The sequence below is a fragment of the Alligator mississippiensis genome, chromosome 5, assembly GCF_030867095.1.
Source record: "Alligator mississippiensis isolate rAllMis1 chromosome 5, rAllMis1, whole genome shotgun sequence".
Lineage (NCBI taxonomy): Eukaryota > Metazoa > Chordata > Crocodylia > Alligatoridae > Alligator > Alligator mississippiensis.
In genome coordinates this window covers 64,045,665-64,066,068 of record NC_081828.1, presented here as the reverse complement: position 1 = coordinate 64,066,068, position 20,404 = coordinate 64,045,665, and positions in this window count along the sequence as shown.

The window sequence follows — 20,404 nt, the reverse complement described above, 5'->3', positions numbered from 1 at the left end:
ACAGAAAAACAGACTGGAATGTGAAAAACAATACGTAACAAAATCTGAGATGAACATATGCAAAAAAGTGAATGGTGATTGGTGAAGAAGCCTCCAGAAGCTTCCCGGTTTTGGTCAAAGTCCACCCATTGACCGAATAAGAGAAGTCAAGGTCTTAGACATGCCCTCATAGCAAAAAAAAACCATGTAAATGAATGAAATACATAAGCAATTCCATGCTAATGAAACAAACAGTAAACAGAGGCGGAGCTTGAGATGGGAAGAGAAATGGGTGGAACAAGGAGGGACGAGAGTAGAGTAAATGTTGATGAATATAAACCAAAGTGTATAAATATGGGAAAAAAAATATTGTTTGTTGCTGCTCCTTGTCTCTTACGGTGAGAGAGCTCGCCCAAAGCTTTCTCCATTCTGAATAAAGCTGTTATGAGCAATATGTGCTGGTGTTTGCTCCCTGCTCTGCTCTGGCTAATGAGTAACAGGATCCACGGGCAATTGGACCGTCATCTCCCTAGTTGTTAGGTGCCGCATGGAGTTGGGGTCTAACACCTTCAGCTCCAAACCACACTCTTCTGTCCCATGCTTGACCACCAAGACTGAGATGCTCCAAAGGTCACTTTCCTGACATATGATACGTCGGCTATGCTTGTCTTAATCAGGTCTTGCCAGCTCTTAACTGAGCGCATTCTCTCAGCTGGAAGAACCACACCATTATCTGGAAATGCACTCAGAAAAGATGGATCCCCCACTTCTGGAAATGATGCCAGCCTTTATGGTCAAATGCTCTGATATCACAGTTAACATTGAGAATAAGTTAGTTGCAAAAGAATAACAAACAGATTTATTGTAAAAACAAGAACAAGCATAAGAAATCAGTATGCATATATTGAGATACAAACTGAGATAAAAGAATAAGCAAACAAAAGACAGTATTAGAATAATCTGTTTTTACCCTGCATCTTAAGTACAAGAATGAAGTTCGCACCCAGCTCAACAGATTAGAAAGTAGTTTCTGGTCTCTGTCAGGACCTCCAACAATTTCTTTCTGTCTGCTTGTTTTACTCAGCCTGCTTTACTCAGGCTGAAGGACTCTAGTATTTCTTCAGGTGCCAGGAAAATTGAAAACGCCATCAAACTCTCCAGGTGAAGCTTAAGTGCAATTTCTTATCTGGAGTGTAGGTTGTAGCCGTGTTGCTCTAAGGACATAGGCAGACAAGGTTCTTTGGGTAAATCTGATATATTTTATGAGACCAACTTAAACAGTTGAAAAATTCTTGTTAGCAAGCTTTTGGGCACAAACACCCATCATCAGGCTGAGGAAGCATCTGCAGATGGTTTGTGCTTTTTCTGGATGAAGTGCTGAAGCAGCTGGAGGCCAGTATGCATACAAGAAAGCCAGTCAGTGAAAATGTCATTTCTTATCTGGCCATTTACAGATCTGGCCATTGGATTTTGGGAGAGCCCACATTATGCATATAACTTCCTGTGTGCGTTTACCAGATTTAATTTTTTTTCCCCCGATCTACTTAAGACAAGGAGACTAGGTATATCCTTTCAGACATGAAGAATACTAATCCAGTATCTTTACAAATATGTAATCTCCCACTTTATTTCTTCCACAGTGAGAAATGTTCTTCCCCCAACAGTCTGAATAGCCTGGTGTTATTCTTTTTAAAAAATGTAAATTCATTATTGTCTGGAAGGGCCTGTTTCCTGTGCTTCAAAGCACGTCCATAAGGGAGCTGAATAAGCAACTCAAGTCAAATGTTAATTCTTAGTGATTACTGTGTTTCAGCCATGTAGGCTTTGAACCTCTCCAGGTACCGAATAAACTTGTTTATTGCCTGAAAGTCATTATCATATAGTGAAGTCCTGGCCCTATTATACCCTATAACAAATATATTTTATAACAAATACCACGTGCATATAAACATAAGGTTGATAATGCTAAATAGGGCTCAATACTACCTGTACATAAAGACTTCATATGCTATATTAGTAAAACAAACTCAGGAAAACCTGCATAACCTCTCATGAGCCTGCCCCCCCCCCCCCCCCCCCAGACCATAGTGGGGGTTCATGACATCCTGTACATAAATATCCACAATTAGTTACTATGTGTCCTTAGCAGGCAGAGTAGAGGCAAAAATGAATGAACATAAAGAACAGATTTTTATTTCCTAATGTCCAGAGTGCAGCTTGTGACCAACTTTGAGTTACCTAGGAGTATAGGGATCATTCTATTACCTCCTTTGGGCAAGTACATGCCCCCCCCCCCCCCCTCCACTGTATAGAAGTAGATAGACATCTCTATGTCTCTGAAGGGTAATTCTATTTCTATGTGTACTTATGCACACAGAAGTGAGTACTAGAATCACTCCTACACTTTAATTGGGTAACTCAAGGCTGGCTATAAGCTGCACTCTGGACATCCATGAAGAAATAAAATTCTGTTCCTTATGCTCATTCATTTGGTCATCCAGAAAGTGAAATAGAATTTTTCCCTAATTATGAAATACACATTCACCTTTAGAGAGGGTCCCTAAGGGGTCCTTGCATACTCCACTTATCACCTATTAGGTATAATGGGACTTAGGTGTTCAACTACGATCCTATTCTACTCTGAATCCCCCAAAATCCATGAACACACATATTTTTGTAACATGCTGTTATCTTAACCTTACAAAAAGTAGTGATGAAGACCTTTTATATTTATAGTTTTTCAGGGACTCAAGAAAGATGAATTAATATCACATTAATGTGCTTAATAGGTAGATTCCATTTACGTATCTTATTAGTGAAGCAGACTCTGCAAATACAGGCCTAGATTTAAAATTGGAGGGACCTTGTATTTATTTATACTGCCTCTTTGAGCTGGTCTGATGATATCTAGCAAAATTATTTGGCTGTCAAAAGTATTCTTAAAACACTACTTTTTTTTTGTGAATCTATTTGGTATTCAGTGAATACTACAAGCAAACAAATGTCAGTCTATGCATTATTCATGGAGTTATCTGAAGTTGGTATTTCAGCTTCACAATTGGTCACCCAAGTCACTGATGGGTCAAATACATATATTCAGAATTGAACCTGTATTTTCTATGTGCATCAGACTCACATTCAACAACAACTTTGCGTATTCAACATCTAGGTTAGCTTTGAAATTGGAAAAACCAACAGACTCCCGTATGGGCAAATATAAATGCAGCCTTGCTGATTATATAATATTCACAATTCCATCACACCCCCTCAGTATCCAGGCAGTTTAACTGCTTGTGCTGCACCTATTGTGGGTAAATGAAAGACATCAGTCTCTAGGGTCTCAACAGAATATCTCACTCAAGCACTAAATTCACTCAGAAACATAAAAAGGGAAAATGGTAATTTTAGGAATAATGCTATGTCTATCATAAAACTGCTGATTTCATGGTGGGATGAAGCCTTCCTGAAATCATTGCCCACCTGAATTTATTCTTTCAGGAATAATAGCTAGCATAGTAGAACAATGTGCATCTCTGCAATCTACACAGGTAGAAATAACAAGGAAGTATATATCTATATCTATCTGTGTGTGTGTGTGTGTGTGCGCGCACGCGTGCACGTGTGTCTATGTATGTATGTATATATGTATATAGTAATAAGGACATGATTGCATTAGAAAAACTACATTGCTTTTTCACATTAAAAGGTGTGAGAAACTGGGAGAGAGAATAAGATAGACTGGAGAGTGAGAGAAGAAAATAATTAACATTTTTCACTCTTGTCTATAATTGACGATTATAATATCATGCTACTCAGCAGTATTTGATATTCCTTTATTTGCTGTCTTGTGAAGTGGAGGTTCTGCGTGAAAAAGGACTAAATGTCCTAATGTTGAACTCCCACAAGGTAAATCATTTTAAAGAATAACACACTAAGAAAAAAGGAATTTATGGAGTGTGACTAACTGTAATACTATTTTTTTGTCATTTCATTTGTTTTCCATTAGGTCAGAAGAAACTCATATGAACTGTATAAAAATCCCTGCATTCTACTCCATGGGAAAATAGCTGTGTCTCAGAATTTTTTAAAGTCATTTCTTGATGTAGTTTCAACAACATACCTGTTAAATCATTGAAAAAAAAATATTCCACATTATTTAAAGTATTGATTCACATATGTATGCAATGATTAACATTATAAATTATAAAGTTTATATAACACTACTTACATATTCAGTGAAACTTTCAGCGAATAAGTGACTGCCATTTTCAAAAGTGGCTTCTTTAAAATGAAAAGCACCACAGCACTTCTTCAGTAATCTCTTCAGCAAACTCCAGTAATTTCTTTGGAGTTTAGGAAATAACATTGCACTATTTTTCTTCATTCAGATTATCAACTTCTGTTACTAAGTTGTATCCAGAAAGTGATAAAACAATTCTATGCCCTAAAGTCCTGATTTTCCTCTGTGAAGTCCTAATTCATCGCTTGGGGCCCCTCTACATGCAGGTAATGGTACAATGGGATCACGTGAGTTCCCCAGTGAGGTCTCCATGTGAGGTCTCCAGAGCTGGGAGACTGAAGCTGCTCTGGTCTCCGAGCCCTAGAGGTGCATGAAGTCCCCAGATCATAGCTTCTGTGAATTTTTAGCCCTAGGGGCTTCACAGCCCCCCAAGGCCGGGGAGCTCCTTGGATCCAGATGAGTGTGCTTGGTACCAGGAGGCATTTTGCCAGAATCTAGCATCCACAGGTGTGGAACTCTAGGTCCTGGAAGCTGTGGAGCACTTCCAGGACCCAGAGTTGGGAGCTGCAGGACTCTGGTACCTGCCAGTTGTGAGGCACTGGTACACTATGGTGCATGCACCTCTGGAGCTTGGAGCCTGGTTGGATGACAGGGCTCCCAGCCGCATGGGAGACCCTGTTACATGTGCAAACTACAACTGGATACCAACAAGCTCTTGCTATCAGTTCTTGCTACAGGTGTTTCCAGTTTTAATAAAAAAAAAGTTGAAGAACATTGTCAAATTTGCATTGAGGGTAGAGCTGATTGGAAATGTTTCATAAAACTAAGCCTCAATGGAAAGTGCCTGTTTGTTAGTCTAAAATACTTCAAACATTGAGTTTGACAACCTTGCCAATTTTAAGGCTAATCATTAACATGTTCGTATCCTCAGAGTAGGGACCCTGGGTAAAATCACAAGGATTATGAAGGGAAAAAGAAAGATCCAATTTGAGCCAAAAGCAAATAAAGAAAAATAAAAATATAAATCTGAAAATTCAATTTTTAGCCAACTTAAATTTAGAAATTTTATTTGTACTTCTCTCTAATCATAGAGCAAGCAGGGTTGTGGGTGCAGAGAGGCTACAAGTGTTTCCATCCTATTCTATGCATAGAAGGAGTAGGCAGGACAATTACAACACTTGGGGAGTACAGGAACTGTTCCTTACTCCCCAGGAGCACAAAATGCCTTCAAAAGGAGGCCTTGGCATAACTCTTCTCTCCTGTGCAACAGCCAGGAAAGCTAGTTGGACATGCAGCCAGAAACTACACTGCTCAAAAAGGAGCTGTTGAGAGTGACACTGTGCACAACACAGTTAGCAAGGCCAGAAGACATCCTGCCTTCCTGAGGCAACCTCATCTTCCTGGCTGGTTCACAGCTAAATACAACACCGGCCCTCTCCATTTCATTAAAAAAAAAAAATAAAGTCTATAAAGAGTCAATTTCAGACTCAGTCATAGTGATAAAAGAGACTGCACATTCCATGTAACAGGCATAAATAATCCAATTTCATAATGGTGTAATTTTCACTGATATAACATTATATTATGATTAATGCTAACTAGCAGCATTAGAGAAAACATAACAAGTGCTTCTGTTAAAATAGAGATTACCCTGATGCAATTATTCTTTAAAATCAGTCCTTTAAGTATGTAATGTAAAACATTTAAGTATGAAGTTTTGTTTTCTACAAGGGGGTTTATGTACTTAGTTTGACTAGGAGAGCAAACGAAATAACTTTACATGGTCATTCCATTTTTCTGTATAAAGGATAATAAAAAGGTTTCTTTTTAGCAAGTGCATTGGGAGTTTGTAGGCAGCAGGTTGTTTTTCTGGCTTAGTTTGAGAAATTCAGAAAACACCTTCTGTTTGCTGTTTGCATACCTGCATCTAGCATTTTCTCTCCCTTAAAATTACATTTTAAAGTGTTATGATTCAGCAACACCAGTGACTTTTTTGCTAGAAAAGATTTTAAATTATCCATTGGTTCAGTGGCACCACTTTTGAGTCATTCTTGTCTTCATCACAGTAGTAGCTTCCTGGCCACAGCTGAGATATCTGTCAAATGGTTCACTACAGCTCTAGCATAAGTTTTGTTAAATTTACTGTAAGATTAAAATTGTATATTCCACTCATCTAGCATGAAGGGAAAAAAAAGAAAACCTTCCCTCCTCTGTGTAAAGTTACAATGTGCAATATTTAGAACAGGGTTTTTAACTTTTTTAACCAGGAAGTGCAAGCCCTACAGTCATACCAATGTGTGGCTCATGCCACACTGGCCATACCAATGGAAGTTTAAGGCCTGCAGGGTGCATGCCACATAGACATCCCCTCATTGCACTGCACCCCTGCAACACTTCTCCTGCAGCATGCACCCATGCAGGCTCACTTCCCCACTACTGCTATGACCCTACATGGATGCTCCCCCCTAAACCAATGCACTGCATGCTGTATGGCCCAAACCTTACCCTAAGTATGCCACACTGCCCTCTGGAGCAGGCACAGAACACAGAAGGGGCACATCTACACTTGCCCCAACTGCACAGTACCTGCTGCTACTGTGCATGGGCTGTTTTCAATCCTACTACACAGTAGCAATGAGCTAGTGGGCATGTCTACACATGCATTTACATTGACTTAAATTTACCACACAGTAAGTTACAGTGCAGTAAGTGGGAATAGGCTGGCATTTACATGTGCAGGCATTAAAGTGCATTAATACTGCATGTGGACTGACTTGGTACTAAAGTTAGTCCCAAGTCAGTCCACACACAATGTTATTGCACAGTAAGGTGTCCACACGTGCGTTACTTTTCAGTAACTAATCAGACATAAATTTGATGCCTGTATGATGAAGACATCAAATATATGCTCAAGTCAGCATAAGTCACCATATTTACTGTGCAGTATAGGCATGTAGAGATGCATGCCAGTGCTAAGCAGTAATTTCATTCACTAATGTAGCCCAGGTAACTTGGGTATATAGTCTCCTTCTGCAATTAAAGGGGATTATTAGCTGGCAGATATGCTGTGGGGTGGGAACTGCAGACTGCTCTGTTTCCCTCCATCCCTATAGAACCAGTCCAGGCCAGTCAGGGGACTTAACTGTGTACACATTTATTTACATTAACTTATCACAAGTGAAAGGAACATGGATACAAACATATGTACAATGTATATACATATTTACAAGATATCTAAACCAGTAATACAAACAATATCCTCTGGGTAAATGGCAGAAAACCTTATACCAGTGCTCCAGATACAAGTAAGTCACAGGTAAGTATCTGATCTGAAATAGATAAATCCCAAAGATAAACTAAATCTTGAGGGGAAACCCCAATGCCCATGGGCTTTTCCCAAGCCCTACAAAGAAGCTGGTAACTTTAGGGGGGCTGTCTCAGTGGGACCTCCCCTTTTAAGAGCCCTTAACTAACGAGGGGGGAGGGACTCTTCTCCCCTGTGGGAATCCTCTTTTCCCTGCAACTCATGGCTCCCAGGCCTGGAGGGTAGTCCTCGTTCCCTGTGCCAGGTTGCTCTTTTGCCTGCAGTGGGCTTTGGGGGGGTCGCTTTCTCCTGGAACAGGGCTCTGCAATGCAGGGCTTCTGGGGCCTCTGGCTTGGTCCTGTTGGCTAGCTCAGTAGCCTGATCACTGTCTGGCTCTCTGGACTCAACCTTTAGCTATGGGTCAGAGGCCTGGGCTGCCTCATGTAGCACCAGGCTTGGTCCGCTTCTGGACCCTCTGTGCAGCGCCTCCTGCACCGAGCTCCCAGCCTCGTTTTGAGGGTTGAGGACCTGAGCTGCCCGAACGCTCCAAAGGTCCTACTCCATGCACTGTCCTGTGCACCATGTCTCTGGCCACATGCCAGAGGTTGCAGACCTGAGCCGCTTCACACAGCTCCCAGGGTCTGGACACTGAGAGCCTAGCTGCTGGAGCCATCTACCATTCCCACTGATGGAAGTCTTCAGGGACACTTCTGGGCTACTGCTTCACCCTGCTTCGAGGCTCTCCTCAGCTCTTCTAAGCCCCGCTCTTCTCTTTTCTTGCTCCCTGATGTGCTCCCCTCATTCTGGGCAAACAGCTCCTTTTATATGCTCCAGGGCTCCACCCCTGAAGTCTTCCAGACCTGATTGTTACAGTCTTCAATCAGGTCCACAGGGAGAACTCCTCTTGCTGCCTCCTGATTGGAAGATGAGCTCCACCAATCAAAACAGCAAGATTTCAAGCCTGGGACTCAACCCAAGCTCCAAAAGGCAAGCCTGCTACTCTAAGCAGTAAATGTGCACATGCAGATTTGCCTGCTGTATAGTAACTCATTGCTACTTCTCAGTAGCGGCAGTGTCATGGTTAGTGTCTTGCTGACACTATGTTGCCATAGTCCTACGGTGATTTAGTGTCTCATGTTGATGTGCCCAAGCTGAAGGAGGAAGAGGGAGCCCAGAGACTGGATGCGGTTGCAGCCAAGGTAATTTGAGGTGTTGCAGCTGGACAAGAGCCTGAAGGCCAAAATTTAACTCCTCATGGGCTGATATAGCCCATCACCGTAAGTTAGATAGCTCTGATTTAGAAAAAGAAGAATACTAAAGAACTAAGTGATCCTTTTTTAAAAATTAATTTTGGTTTTGCAATCCTTTTCCTTTTCCAAAGCATTCTTATACAATTAGACACTTCCAACTAACCTGCAATAAAATCATTCTAAATAATGTAGTATCAACATACACATCAATTACTTATTATGTAAGGCAAAAAGACTGTTATAACTCATTTGTTGAAATACAATAGTATTTGACAGCTCAGGTTCATGAGAGCACTTGAGCATGTGCTTAAAATTGAACAGATGTTTAAATCCTATTGAAGTCAATATGTTCCTGAATTAGGGTCATAGTCAGCAAGATACAAAAGCAAATACCAAATTTCAATCATGTTGTGGCCCTACTGGGTTTTCCCTACTGCCCTCTCCACCCTCCTCCCCCCACCCCCAATAAAAACCCTCTAAACAGAATTGGCTTTGTGTACATCAAAAGCGAATGCATTTATCTTAGTGCTTGCTCATGATATTAAAGTTAGAAACATGCTTAAGTATATTGTTAAATCTAAGCCTATTTTCTATTCTACTTCATTAACTACTGTGCATTTTTTATTGTTCACATGAGGTTTGCTTTATTTTGAGAGATATTAATGTCCTATGTACATGTTTATATTGCATACGCTATGTTTCCTGGACATAGTTTTTCAGTTTAGTTTCTGTTTCACTCTACCCCAAATATTTTGCATATTTTGAGAACTGTAACATTCTGTAAATTATAAAATGTTCAGGTTTCCACATAATTGATTTGTGTGCCTGCATTATTATTTAGGCATTTTAGGTATCTAAATCAGCATTTCTTAAAAAGTAAAGCACAGTCTGGTTGGGAAATGGAAGGAGGATCAATAGACTGATCTCTCAGTAGTTCTCTAGTCTCAGTTTCCATTTCTTTTCTAATGAAAATCACTAGCAGTTAATGCTGTGGCAGATAAAACGTTCAAAATGTGCCCCGAACAATGCAATGATGCCTAAATCTATATATAGCCCCAAATTAATCTATAATAACTTAGATTTCAAGATAAGACTTTTAATGCCAGCATTTTTAAAATGTTTATTGTTTAAAGTATACAAGGAAAGAATATCTTTAACATTTTAGAGCATAGGAAGATAAGAAGTGCCATATTGGGTAAGACCAGTCTATCTCGCCCACTATTCTGTCTCTGACAGTGGCAGAAATGAATGCTATAAGGGAGAGCATTGAATGCTATAGAGGGAGAGTATCTATAGATGATCTATCCTGTATTTAATACATTCCCTGGCATCCATCTCCAGAGAGAACATCTATCCGGTTTCAAACCAGTTCAGCCTAGCCAGGTTAGACTAACCTGTAAAGATTGATTCAATTTAGGCTCAGGCTTTTGCAATGTCTATCCCTACCCTATGTGGTTTAGCTTACAGTCTGCAAAGTAGCATGTTACTACTTTCTTAGATGATTATTACTGTTTGAGACGCTCTCTATGTTACTGACAACTTTGAGAGAGACCAAGATAGACAAAAAGTCTGTCCTTGGGATCACATAGGCAACGTGCTTGACTTCAATATAGATTCTAAGAGTATAAATGAGGATGGAATTTGTTCCTTTGTATACAACTTAAAATAAATTGCGTCAGTGTGAATAGTTCCATAAGCCAATATAATTAGCTTGTAGCATGTTTTAAAGAGTTTTGGCAATAAGATCAGCTCACTGATGTCACTAACTTTCTGAGTGTAGCAATATAAGGATGCTAAAGGCATTATGTGTTCCCACTCTGTCATTGGTGAGATTCTAATGGGATTGTCTAATAAAGACAATAGACATAAAAATAACCTGATCTGGGAGTCGAGTTTGTGCTTCACTGAGTTTGTCAATTTCTCAGAAGCTTTGCAAGGACAGAGTTAGCAATGGGAAGGTTAGAATAAATTAAGAAGTGCAAATATGAATTCCCACATTATATTATTTATAAATGAATGGGAGAGAAGCTAGTAAAGTTTTGTATTATTTCCAAGGTGTGATACAAAGATCTAGAGCGAGGTGTCAAACTCACCTTTTGCCCTGGACAGGATCTAGACCATAAGGCTCCTTGTAGGTGATGACAGTGGCTGGGGCTGCCATAGCACCTGCATAGGGAACAGGCAATGTAGCTGCATCAGAGTGGTGGATCTGGCTCCTGCCACATGCCTCATGCTGATGCCAGAGTTGCTTCTGCCGTCATGTGCCTTATGCTGTTGCAGCAGCTCCAGCTCCAGCACAGGATATGTGGCAGTGGCAGCTCCAGCTTTGATCCAAGGAATGCAGATATGGCTCCTCCAGCACAGAGTGGTGACTGGGCAGCAGAACATGACGTAGCCATGACGGTGCACATGGGTAAAGCTGCTGGAGCGTGACTGGGGACTAGGCTTCACTCAGCCTCCTGCCACCGATCACCATATCCACCAAAGCCATTCCCCCTAGCCACGACCCTAACTTCCAGTGGCCCTCCATATTACCAGTGACCTGGATAGAGCTGCTCCATGGACTGGATATGGTCCATGGGCCATGCGTCTGACATCCATGATTTAGTTTAATGAATATAGGCTGTAATCCTAATCCATGTAAAAATTTGCCTCTACTATGCCAAAAACTATATATTTTACCTCAGAAGTGCAATGCTATTCCATTCAGAAAAAATACATAGCTCTCCCCTCTTCAGCAGCCCATTCTGAGAACAGGAAACTTTATGAACTTCTGTCACTTCAGGATCCAGCTTGCCCGGAAGGGATGTGGTCTCATGGTTCAATCACAGGAGTGATGACTACCTAAATCAGTGTCTCTGCCTAACAAGAAGCAGAACCTAGCAAGGTGAACACTCTTCTGGGACAGAAGGAAAGCCTGAGTTTTACTCCCTGCTGTTTATAGTGTTTATTCATTTCCCCCCATTATCTATAGACTAGAGAAAATGAATAAATATCATTGGGAGCAGAAGCCAGAACCCAAGACCCCTGCCCTGCTTATCAGGGTGTGCCTATCTCAATAGGCATTAGTTTTACCAAAAGAATGGAAGTATGCCCTTCAATGTACTTTCCCAGGAAATGCAAGATGCCCTTTTTTCTCTCTGTCTCTAGGGAACTCAGGTCTCTATGTTTCTGGGTAGGTGCTATCCAAAGGAGTATCCTTCCCCTTTTTCCTGCATGTCTGTTTTTGACATTTAAAAAAATGGGGACTTACTTGGAATTAATGTGCTTCCAAACTGGAACTGGATCATAAAACCACTGTGATTAAACTGTATCTCAACAAGCTGTATCCTTTCAGAGCAAGCTGGATCTTGACAAGACAGAAGTTCAGAGGGTTTCCTCTTCTCAGAATGGGAAAGCTAGGTACTCCATAGGACAAAACAGAATCCCACTCAGGGGTGCACAAGACTGCTCACTGACAAGGGCGGAGAGCTATCTATCTTTCTGGATGATAAGCACTTAAGTGAAGTTAGATATCTAGCTGGCTGTTTTGGATTGTTTCTCAGTATACCAAATAAATCTAGTATTGTCACCTAGGAATCTTTGCAGGCAGAGAGGTCTTTCTAGGGATCCTAGTGGTCTATGACTATTAAATGAGGTGGAATAGGGTAGTTCAGGTCACGTACCGACATTATACTTTTACCAGGATAAGTGATTAGAAACCGATCTATGCCTTTAACAGAACAAAAAAATTGGCGCACATAGACTGGTTTAAAAATGGCAGAACCTGGTTTAAAATTTGCCCAGCCCACCAAAGGGTGATTGTGTGTTCTGTTTCCTACCAATCTAAACTATGCCACTTACAGAAAACTGCATAACTTTCATTCTTCCTTGGGCCTTTTGAATGTCCTTACTTAGCTTCAGTGGTTGAGAAGTCTAAAACCTGCATGTGTGCCACATACACATCCTAGAGGCAAAATAGGATCTGAGTGGTCTATCCTACTATGTTTTTAAATGTTTCATAGGTTTTAAATTTCCATACAATTTCCATTACTCAGAATTACAAATATTTAATTGTAAAACATTTGAATATCTTTTTTTCCCTGTTTAAACTCTATTCTTTCCCAGGTTTCAAACACTTTATGATTGTCCTTTACTTTTATTTCCACTTTATGCATCAATTCTTCTATATATAAAGGCTACAAATATATAGAAATCATTCCTCTATCTAGGCAGCATTGTCTTAATGCATTGTCTTAATGCTTAATATTTATTTAAAATAAAACAGATAAGTTGACAGATAAGTCCTTTGACTTATTTCTCATACTGCACACATTTCCTTTTCCATGTAACCTTTGGTTTAGTCATCTTCCGATTCTTATTTTTCACTTTTGAGCAATTCCACTAGCATCCCATGTGGCTTTCCAGGGCTTTCACACACTACTGTGGATGAGTACTAGCCCAGCCCTACCCCTGGGGCTGCCACAGAGAGGAGATGGTAAACCTGTCTTCTCTCTGTGAACCTGCGGGTGTAGGGGATGTGGAAGAAGCCCCACCCCCCCCCCCGCCCCCGCCACCATATATGTCCTCTCTGGCTACTTCTGCTGTGGTCTTTGGGGGAGCCAAGCCATGCTCATGAGGTGGGGGGGGGGGTCCCTTTCCTTTCCTTCTCGTGAGAGCATCTTGACAGTTGTCATGCCCAGAGCTGGGGAAAAGGGGAGGGAATGGAGACACCCCCACCTCAGGGGCCAGGCCCAGCACCAGGAACAGTATTATCTGCTGCTGTTAAACACTTATATGGTGGAAAGGGTGGGGAGGAAGGGGGCCCCCACCTGCTATGATGGTCTGGCCTGGCACCCCCCTAGACTCCAGCAGAGGTAGCTGGTTGAGGGCACATATGGCAGGCAGTCTCCTTTCCCCCATTTCCCACATGAGCATCTTGACAGTAGCAGAGGCTGCCATGCCTACAGCTGGGGTGGGAGGGAATGGATCCCCTCCACCACCACCACACAGCCCCTCCAGCTACCCCTGCTGGGGTCTTGGGGGGGGGGGGACTGGGCTGGGCCCATCAGGTGGGGGGGCTCTGTTTTCCCACTTGAGCTCCAGGTGTGGCAGGCTCTGCCACTGCCAAGATGCTTGTGTGGAGGTTGGGGGAAAGAGAGTACCCCCCCCCCACACACACACACAGACTCACACACTGTGTGGACCTGTCTTGGATCCGCTGAAGACCACAGCAGGGTTAATTGGTAGAGGCCACATAGCTGCAGGGGCGGGGAGGGGAGGCTCCATCCCCTTTCCAAAACTGCAGGACAAACTCAAAAGGGAGACAGGTTCATTACTGGCTATAGCTGTCCCAACTACACAGCTTGACTAAAGCAAAGGGCCATCAAAAGACACAAAGGGGAAAATCCAGGCCTATCCTCTAGGCTTGGATCACAGTTCCACTGGGAGCAAAAAGTTGCAAACCTCAACCCCAGCCCTAAGCTGGCACGATTACCCTATTTAAAACTGCCAGGTCTAATTCCTAGCCAGCCAACCCAAGGAACCAATACCCTTCTTTCCCAGCATAGGCAACATGTAGGGTGGATACAGGAGGCATGTGCCCCTCCCCCTGCCCAAGATCGCTGGTGCCTAACCTGACAGCAAGCCCTCTGGCTGGTAGGGGTCATGGAGAGTGCTCCTGAAATTGGCTCCACCGGCGGCACCTTGGAAGCAGAAGTGCTGCCTGGCCACTGGTGCTCCCACCCTAGTCACCACTGGCCACTGGGGAACCACCCCATCATTCGTGCCCTGCTGGTGCCCCCAAACTCAGGAGGTGCCAGTCACCCATGCTTCCCAATATTCATTCTTTAAAACCTTGGAAAAAGGAGGAAGAAAAGGAGGACAGAGAAGTTCCCAGACACTGGGACATTTCTCTCTCTCTCTCTCCTCTATCTGAGTTTCCCCTTTTGCTATCTGCAAATTCCTTCTCCCTTGGAGGAGGCTTCACTCTTCAGCAACCCCTAGTGGCTTCTCCCCATCCCTGAACCAGGCTAGGTCACCTGATATCCTTCTGCGTGACATCACCCTGTCCTTGTCCAATCAGGGAGTGCCACACTCCAGTCATTCTTTTAACAAATGTGCCTGAAAAGTCTTTGCTCCCCCTGGCCAATCAGGCCACAGGATTTTACGTATTTTGCCCAGATACTAGACCCCAACTTTCCATGTGCAGAGCACATGGTCAGGACAACTGTGGCCATCTTGCCCACATAACACACATGCACACACAAAACCCCCACAATACACAACAACCAAAAGCACACACACAGCCCAAGTGTCTGTGGGTGTTACATTAACATTTCTTAATCTCATAGGTGTGGACAACCCCATGTGTTGTTGGGTTTTTTTTAAAGCACACTTTAAAATAAAGGCAGTAATCTTTCCAGTCAGTGTTTCACCATGACCTAAGCACAGTGCAAGCTTAAAAAAATCTTTGGGGCAGGTTGGTATTTCAACAGCAGTGACCAGAGATGTAATTAAATTCTGTATTTAGCATAATTCTGGATTGGAAGATTCTGCAGGACACTTAAGTATCCCATCAGGGATTTCCACCTTAGGTGTTTGCATTTCTGAGAAACCCTTTTGAAAATGATACTCCCTCTTAAACCCGATTTTTTTTTATTTATTTTTTTTGGATAATAAGGGCTACTATATATGTATGTGATAACATTTAGAAATACAGGAAGGGCACAGTTCAGATGTGAAAAAGTTAGGTTTTTAGATCATTTCAATAATTATTTCAGGTGACTTATATTTTTTCATCTGTTGCTCTGACAGTATAACGTGTGCATAGGTTACCCAGTTTCTTCTACACTTTCCTCATGAGCTTAAAATGTCTCCCTATCATTTTTCTGCATTTCTTTCCTTACTCCCTGGCTGCACTTACAAGGATACCCCATTTTTGTTCAACTCTAAAGCTTTTTTCATTTCTACTTTTTTGACTGAGGAATGAGCATACAGTTACAATATAACAAGATACATAGGCAACATCATTTGTTAATAATTATTGATATAAATCTTTATCAAGCAATCAATTATAAATAAACCTCACACATTGTATTGATGCTTTTTTTCTTGTTTAATCTAAATGGGGATGCTTATTATTTGCTTTGCCTAGCACTTTGTTTCCCTTCAATCTCCTGCTAAAACACCATCTGCAATATTTACAGAGTTTACATCCAATGTAGGTTTGGGACCTACTGCTTAACTATACTGCATCCAGGTGTTGGCAAACTACATACCCTAGCATGTAGTGCAGTCTCTCTACATTGGAAAGGTTGTGATATATCACTGGAGATGTAGTTTGTTCTGTACTTTTAGAGGAAAAAGAGGACATGAGGCTAATATACTTGAATTCCTATAATTCCAATTTCAGTTCTAAAATATTCCAGTATTTTTCTTATCTCAGGGGAAAAAAAATCCTTAGAAAACAGGTACATTTTTTTCCAGTTTTTACTTGTTTGTTTGTTCATTTAAATGAAAACATAATTTTCTTTATGAAAAAAAGTTCTGATAGGAAGATTTTCAGCCAACCCTACTGTTAACGATCAAAGAGATGACTGAAGTTAATTCTTGGCTTGTGAATAGTTTGATAAGGGATCTGTAAAATGAAGCTTGCTAGCACTCACAGGCAACTTGCTATGTATTTCATAGATTTCATAGACTAATGGCTGGAGGGGACCTTGTCAGGTCCAGCCCCCTCCTCAAAGAGCAGGAAGCCAGCTGGGGTCAGATGACCCCAGCAAGATAATCATCCAAATGCTTCTTGAACATGTCCAGGTAGGTGCTTGCACCACTTCTGGGGAGAGTCTATTCCAGACTCTGGAGACTCAGACAGTAAAGAGGTTTCTCTTTATTTCCAATCTAAAATGGTCTTCCAGCAGTTTGGAAGTGCCTAGAGTTAATAGTGCTTATGTGCTCTCTCTCTCTCTCTCTATATATAGATATAGAATCAAATTGTTCAGAGAAAAATAGGAAATAATACAGAAAGCCCCAGAAAGACATGCTAATGGTGAGATACTATCTATCTTCCCTTTGTTAACCATCTCCCAGGGTAGATATAGGTTAGAATTTGTGCTTCTCTGTAATTGGCAGGCAAAGACACTGTCTCTTGTGTTTTGGGTGTAAAAAAAAAATAGATATAGATCGATCTCTTGCCTCCTAGTTATAGTGAGCTCACCAATCCAATAACACTGACCACAAAACCCAACCTGTAAAGGGAAATTAGAAAAAGAAGCACCCAAAGTAAAATTTCTATAATGCAGTGCTACACCATTTTCAAATAAAATATTATGGTTTTTGTTTTGTTTAAAAAGGCTTCTGTACAGCAAATATCCTTTTTTTTTTCAACCAGTACCATCAGGCAGAAAAGAAAAAGAATGTTAAATGAGCAATTACATATTGAATTTGAAGGAAGAAAATAGGTTGACTTCTGTAATATCTAGCAGGCTTCTTTTATCAAAATTTATTTTTTATGTGCTTGTATCTTGTGTATTGCTCTTGTCACCATAGTTACTGAGGATCTCACAATATTAATGATATGACATTTTTCTTTAATCTATCTTCTTTTATCTCTTTATCTGGGGTGAGATTTTCAGAACCACTTTGAGGATTTGTATCCCCAGTTCATATTCATGGAAATGGAAATAGGCCATCCAGAAGCTTTAGGCAGCTTTGACAATTTGGGCACTACTTATTTTGGTTTAAGATGCATCTAACTTCTAGTCTGAAAACTACAAGTACTGTATAATTTTATACACACACACACACACACATCCACACACACACGCATATATATATATATATATATATATATATACACACACACACACACACACACATATGCATACATGCATACATGCATATATATATGCATGTATATATTGCATATATATATATATATGCAAATTATATATATATAACTTGTACATAATCAAGAACTAGCATGGTTTATCAGGGGACTGCTATTTTAACTTGTGCTTCTGACTGGGAAAACATGCAAAAAAAGAACTATAACTGCAGTTCTAATAAACCTATAGAAGCAAATTGGATATAGTAATCTATTTATTCATTCTACAACAAAGGTCAAACCCTATGAGAGGAAGTTCAATTTCAAGGACAAGCTTAACACTGTGTAAACTGTTATTACCTGAATCCTTGTAGAGAGACAGATTATACATTAGTATGGGAAACAAAGAAAAGCAAGTCTCAGGATAGCACAGCTTATGACTTTGCAGAGAAAGCATAGTATTGCAACAGGATTGCAAACTAACCAATACAAAAGCACTAAATAACAAAAGAGGTTTGAAACACCACAGTTGTTTTGCCATTTAAGAAACTGAACAAACAAGCGAAAGCACTTCGTTTGGTTAGCAGTGCTGAAAAAATCATCAAGCTGTAAATATAAGACATCAGAGTAACGAGGACAAAGAATTCCCTATACATAAAATTGGGGGAGTTGGGAACATGTTCTGCAATCAGACTCCTACCAAAAAGAAAAAAAAAAATCCTGCAATATAAAAAGAAGCTGGTATGCCTTGGGGAAACGTCAAGTCAAAGGAAAAACTATAACAGTTAGAAAAATAATAGCTGTGTGCATAAAAAACTCAAGCTTGAATCCAGTTTAGGAGAAGTCTGAAGGGTCTCATAGCCTTCACTAATCCAAAGAGCACACAGATGACTGTGAAAAACATGTATCACAGTGTCTATAAGGAAGTGTAGAATCAGCACTGCCATCCATCCCATATATCACAAATGTAGGAAAAGCTTTAATGACAAGAATTACAGAAATTAATTGTATAAAAGTTAAAATTTATCTAGTATCTGAGCACTGGACATTCTTCAATCCTATTTGGCCTTTAAATCATCTATCAGTAAATCAGTAAAGCAATTATTACATTTCTGCGATGACCTCATGGGATTACTAGATGGTTCCAAAGCTCCAAACTGGAAAACATTGTGATGCCTTCTGACTGCACAATAGCTGTTGTCTTCAATTTATACAAATCACATATACCATACACACAAGAATATCCTCACACATCGCTAGGGATGGTTTGAAACCGATATGCCTCTGTACCTTTATTTTTCTGTCTGCATAGAAAGAATGACTGCTGAAGTCCAAATATAAACCCAGGTAGTTCACCACCAAAGTAATTCATGTTCTGGTGGTTGGGGCATTTTCCTGGGATAAGGGAAATACATAATCACTTCTGACTGAACCGAGAACAGCTATCTGAGATACTGGGTGAATACTGAATACTAAAGGGGGGATATCTACCTATTCCCCCTGCAACCCTGACTTCAAAGACAGCTCTGATTGCTACTGCATTTTGTAAGGGGAATAATCTTGATGGTGAATATTAACTGTCTTATGATAATGATTACTGAATCTAAACTTTAAAAGTACAGGATCAGGCATGGATGTGAGGTAGGCTCCAAGCTGGTTAGGCCTGACAAAATGGAAGCACTTCCCAAAAGAACTGCACATTTCCAAGGGAACTTTAAGGTCACAAAATTCAACACTGACAGAGTTTACAGGCCTCCACAATTATGTGGCACCTGATCAAGTTTCTTGAGGATTGCAACTATGAACTTTTACATGTTTAAATTCTGCCTAAATCTTGCTTAGCTGCCTAAATCCTTTAATGGGTCTTGCCTCCCTGGTACCAATCAAAAGTCAGTTGCAAAATGCAGATAAAATATAAAAAAGTTCACATCCAAATCTTTGTCTCATGTTGTTTTATACCCATTATTGAAAAGTATGCCCTTCTGAGTTGAAACATGGGAACTGTTTAGCAGTGCAGAGCAAAAGTACTTATTATTTGTTCAAAACTGTTAAGGGGAAATGCATACAGCATTAGGGTGACTGGCTGTACCTCACTCAATACTACTGGGGCAACAGAGTCTTTTTCATAAGAAAAGAGCAAAATCATATTTAAATATTAGACTTTACTTTTTAACATGTCTTCTTTTAGCTTACTTCAAGCAAAGGATGGTACATTGAAAGATTCCTACCAGAAGACTCATTTGAGAGTTTTTAGGGTGAGGGCAGGGGAACCCTGAAAAAGTATAAAAACGATGTAGTTCATAGGTAGTGGGACAAATATTGCTGAATTACCCTGGTTTAAATCACATTAAAAGTACCTGGAGTTTCTCCAGAATTGAAAGCAAATTCTGGCTCATAAACTCTATATTATTAGACAAGACAGCAGGAAGAAAGCATGAATTGCTGAATTACTTGACATTAATTACATTTACTACAATTCAGAATCTGTACCTATTATGGGCCAGACTCTTAGTTGACATAAATCTGCATTGCTCCACTAACATTAAATACGATTCAACTATTTCAGCTTACACCAGCTATGAAACTCACCGCTTTGATTTTGTATCTCCTTATACATTGTGAAGTTTATTTAAAAATATTGACATACGTAATTCTGTAAAATATTTCCATGCAGAATATTTGGAAATAGTAATCCCTTCCCTGACAACATAGAGACCCTACTACAATGCAGTCCCATTGCAACAAAGGGGCTGCCAATGAACAGAAACAAAATCTTCCTATTTAACAATTTGTATTGCATAAGTACCGTAAATGTAGTCCTGGGA